Raw genomic sequence first — 4,941 nt, forward strand, 5'->3', positions numbered from 1 at the left:
AGATCCGTGGAAAGGACAGCTACCCCTGAGGCATGCTGTTTTACTACTGTCTACATTGAAGTGATAGAATCAGAATCTCGAGCCTGTGCATTGTAAATCTTTATTGCCTTTCTGCTCTGTGTCACTTGGAATGCCCCTCAATGCATATTTGTTCACTGTCATGTAGCTATTTATTCTCCCATAGATACTTGCTATAAAAATAACCCCATTTGTTTTGTTCGAGGCACTTCTTTGTTCATTGCAAGAAGTGGCCACAACCTGTGCCTTCTATTGGAGCAGGTGCTGTTATAAACCTGTGATTTGTTTGTTTGTTTGTTTGTTTGTTTACAGAGGAGAGTGTGAACGCAGTCCCCCACTACCACAAACTATGCAGTTGAGTTTCCCACATTTGAGGAAATTGCAGGGTCAGCACATCCGGAGTGCAGTGGATAAGCCTCGCCCTGGGGAAACCACTGTTGTGATCATGGTGTCTCCTCTTCCAGGTAAGTATTATCCACCTGTGTTTTCACATTTAAGGAAATTGAGGTGAAGAAAGTCAAAGTAAATTCTTCAATATCACACAAAAGAAGAAACATCACTGAAATGCCAGGCAGATGTGATTACACCCTAAACCTAGGGTGTATCCAGTGTGTTACCACAGTGAGGGTATAAATGAACCTTGTGGAAACTATCAATCATGAAGTGCTTCATAGTTAGCCTGGGGAAAAGAAACCATTGCTGGCCACAAGGACGTGGAATCTGTGTAGTCAGCCAGGAAGGACCCTGTGTGTTACTTAATGTTTTGCTGTCACCATCTTGAACTTGCTAATAGCTTCCTCTTTGCGTGTTTAGTAGATAAAGTCTCTTTAGAGGCTGCTGCATGTGTGTGAGAGCCACCAACAGTCATGTGCCCTGCTGCTGCTTGCTACCTCGTTGGCGTGGAGCCTTCGCGATACCCTATAGGCACAGGGTCTTTGAGGACATGAGGGATCAGGGAGCCTGAGTGAAGACAAGGTGAACAGGTCCACTGGGTAAGCCACAGAGGGATCCCAGGCTCTCCACCCCAGGTACAACTGGCTTGGAACATCCAGAGCGAGAATGAGGTGCGAAGAAGCACAATCAAGCGGAACAATCTTCTCCTTTCTGCCTTTTGTCATTTCCCTGTGTCAGCTGATGGCTGCTCCTGAGAGTGATGATGTGGAAGCGAAGGAGAAAGGACAACCTAAATGTCCTCTTCTTTTTTTTCCAACCACAGATTAGTAACCCAAAGGCTGTGTTTGGTCAAATGGGATGTGGCTTGTCATCACACAAGTTTTAAATCATGGTTCAGGCACATTGACATGTTTTTAAAAATAAAGAATATTCTTTAGCAAATATGTTTCACAAATAGCTGTGTGATTCTGCAGCTTATGTAATCATGAGAGAGGCACTTGTGCAGTGACCCTTGTAACAAAATAATGCTGCCTATCACATTACTCATTCATGACTTGTTTCTCATCATTTCATTTTGTTGTGCTGCACAAAGTTTTCTCCTTACCTGGGTTACAGATAGCACCTCAGGGGAAGTGTTTCATCCTGCAATTCTGAGTGTTTTTACCCTGTTAGGTTCATACGGTTTACCCCATGTTTTCCTTTCTTGAAGAAATAATCATATGTGCTTAAAATCTGAGCAGACATTACGGAAAGACATAAGGTAACTCTTTAGGGGCACTTGTAGAATTTAGCAACAACAATAGATGCATATGGATATTCTACAAATATTATACTATTATAGGCTTAACACATAAAGAAAGCACATGGTCCTGAACCTCTGACATGTGAAAACGCTGTTACTGATTTCCATAACTATGTGCTTGCCCATTCTCACTCTGCTGACCATATAATGTATATGGAAAGGACCCAAAACAGTCTTGAAAATTGAGAACAACACTGGAGGACACATATGACCAGATCAAAATATATTGTTTTTTTTTCTTTTTAAATCTTTTTAAATGTATTATTATTATTATTATTATTATCATTTTATGATACAGTTTCATAGGCTCCTGGGATTTCCATTATCCCCTTCCCAGTCACCCACCCACCTAGTTTCTCTATATCATTACTAAAGTATAGTTCTTCAAGCACAGTCATATGTCCATCATTGCGGGCATGGACAGTGGCAGAGAGTCCAGAATCCTATTGTCAAGATATAGTAAACATTTTCTTTTTTTTTTTTTTTTAAAGATTTCTTTTTATTACAAAGTCAGATATACAGAAAGGAGGAGAGACAGAGAGGAAGATCTTCCGTCCGTCCGATGATTCACTCCCCAAGTGAGCCGCAACAGGCCGATGCGCGCCGATCCAAAGCTGGGAACCAGGAACCTCTTCCAGGTCTCCCACGCGGGTGCAGGGTCCCAATGCATTGGGCCATCTTCAACTGCTTTCCCAGGCCACAAGCAGGGAGCTGGATGGGAAGTGGAGCTGCCGGGATTAGAACCTGAGCCTATATGGGATCCCGGGGCTTTCAAGGCGAGGACTTTAGCCGCTAGGCCACGCCTCCGGGCCCAGTAAACATTTTCATTGGGAGTCCTTCTTTGTCTGGAAGTAGAGATGCATGCTACATTGTATCCTCACATCTGGATATGTTAGTCTCCCTTTCACAGTTACTGTACATCCTCTTAAATGAAAATTCACAGTACAAAATCAACAATAGGAAGAACAATAGAAATTTAAAATGCCATGAAGTTAAATAACATGTTATTAGATATGACAGTCTCCATTACACAGCTACTATACATCCCTTTAAATGAAAAGACACAAAACAAAACCAGCAACAGGAAGAAAAAAGAAATTAACAACACCATGAAGTTAAAGAACATGCTACTGAATAACTCATGTGTTGCTGAAGAAATGAAAAAGAAAATCAAGAACGTTCTTGAAGAAAATGATGCTACTGTATGGTCTATGAGTCATTGAAGAATTTAATGAGAAGAAACTGCTTTGTAGAGATGAAATTAACAAAAACAAATCAAAAACCATTAGTTGTAATTTCTGCTGATTTTTGTTGGTGAAATGTGTCTTCCGTAGGCAACAAATAGATGGGTTTTGTTTTTTAATCCAGTCTACTAATCTGTGACGTTTGATTGAGCTTAAGCCATTTACACTCAGGATTAATACGTATAGGTGGCAATTTGGTCTTGTTATTTTAGGAATGGGTTGTTCATTGATTTAGCATTCTGTTGTCATTTTGCTGGGATGTTCTTCACATTTGGCTTTGGTTTTGTCGGGTGCTATTCCTCTTCTCTGTTTGGAAGAGGCATATTCTTTTTTTTTTTTTTTTAAAGATTTTATTATTATTGGAAAGCCGGATATATAGAGAGGAGGAGAGACAGAGAGGAAGATCTTCCATCAGATGTTTCACTCCCCAAGTGAGCCGCAACGGGCCGGTACGCGCCGATCCGAAGCCGGGAACCAGGAACCTCTTCTGGGTCTCCCACGCGGGTGCAGTGTCCCAATGCATTGGGCCGTCCTCGACTGCTTTCCCAGGCCACAAGCAGGGAGCTGGATGGGAAGTGGAGCTGCCGGGATTAGAACCGGCGCCCATATGGGATCCCGGGGCTTTCAAGGCGAGGACTTTAGCCGCTAGGCCACGCCTCCGGGCCCGAGGCATATTCTTTTAACTTTTCTTTACTGTGGAAGAATTTTATTTCATTTTCAAAGACAAAAGAAAGCTTTGCTGGATATGTTATCCTGGGCCAACGATTTTTTCTTTTAGAATCTGGAATGTGTCACTCCATTCTCTTCCGGCCTGTAGAGTTTCCTCTGAGAGGTCTCCTCTGAGTTTAATTGGCATTCCTTTATATGTCAATTGATTTTTTTTTCATGTGTACATTTAAGGATCTTTTCCTTATGTTCAATTGAAGAGAGCTTGATTCTCATGTGTCATGATAAAGATCGGTTTTGGTCAAGCCTGTTGGCAGTTCTGTGCCCCTCCTGGATGTTGTTTCCCAATTCTTTCTCCAGATTAGGGAAATTTTCCTTTATTATTTCATTAAATATATTTGTAAAACCAGTTCCTCTTTCTGCACCTTCTGGGACTCCCATAACTCTTATATTAGGCCTCTTAATAGTGTCTTTCAATTCTTGAATAATTTTTCTTTTGGCCTGATCCATCTCTGCTTCCAGCTTTTTGTTTGCTTCCCTTTGGTGACAGGAAATATTTTCCAATTTTAAGATTCTTTCTTCTGCTTCATTCATTCTATTTTGGAGACTCTCCACTGTACTTTTCATTTGTACCACTGTATTCTTCATTTCTGATATATCAGCCTCGATTTGCTTTATTGCTGCTATTTCCTACTTAACATACTCCTTAAATCCTTTGAACTCTTATATGTGTTTCTCATTGTTGATCAGAAGCTTTAAAATGAGTTTTTTGAATTCTGTGTCCCCCATTTTCTCGATGTCTTCCTCAGTTAACTCTGAGGCTGGCATAGGGTTTTTGCTCCTTTACAGGGGAGTCTTCAGTAATATTCATTGTACCTCTGTCTCTTCTTTTGCTCCTGGTCATTGTACTTATAGTTATCAGATTTTTCTCCTTAGGGAAGGTTTCTAAGCTCTGTCACCCACAGGTCTACAGTTTGATTTCACTTATTACAGTTGGTACACGTTTCTTTGCTTGCAGCCACTTGTGCCACTGCCTCCAGCAAGTTCCAGGTCTGGGTTCTTATGTTAGATTTCCACCATGGTCTGTGTAGCCCAGCTCCTGGCTCACCAGTCTCCACCTCCTGTTACACCATGCTGAGGCTGCACCATTGTCTCTACAACCTTTCTCCTACTTCCGGTTGAGCAGGTCCCAGGATTAGGGAGATACCAGGTGTCCTATATAGCTAGGTTGTTGTTGGTGCTGATCTTGCCAGAACCTGTTTGCCGTTAGGTCTGGTGCCACACGGACCTATTTTGACCCGTAGAATGCCACAATTG

General features: G+C 41.7%; 1 non-coding gene across 1 annotated transcript; it reads right to left on the reverse strand.

Annotated features, from left to right (window-relative positions):
• Nucleotides 1-327: 327 nt before the first annotated feature.
• Nucleotides 328-490, reverse strand: LOC118758059 (U1 spliceosomal RNA). Its single transcript, XR_004995514.2, has one exon. It is a non-coding gene; the product is annotated as a U1 spliceosomal RNA (small nuclear RNA).
• Nucleotides 491-4,941: the final 4,451 nt, after the last annotated feature.

The sequence above is a fragment of the Ochotona princeps genome, chromosome 12, assembly GCF_030435755.1.
Source record: "Ochotona princeps isolate mOchPri1 chromosome 12, mOchPri1.hap1, whole genome shotgun sequence".
Lineage (NCBI taxonomy): Eukaryota > Metazoa > Chordata > Mammalia > Lagomorpha > Ochotonidae > Ochotona > Ochotona princeps.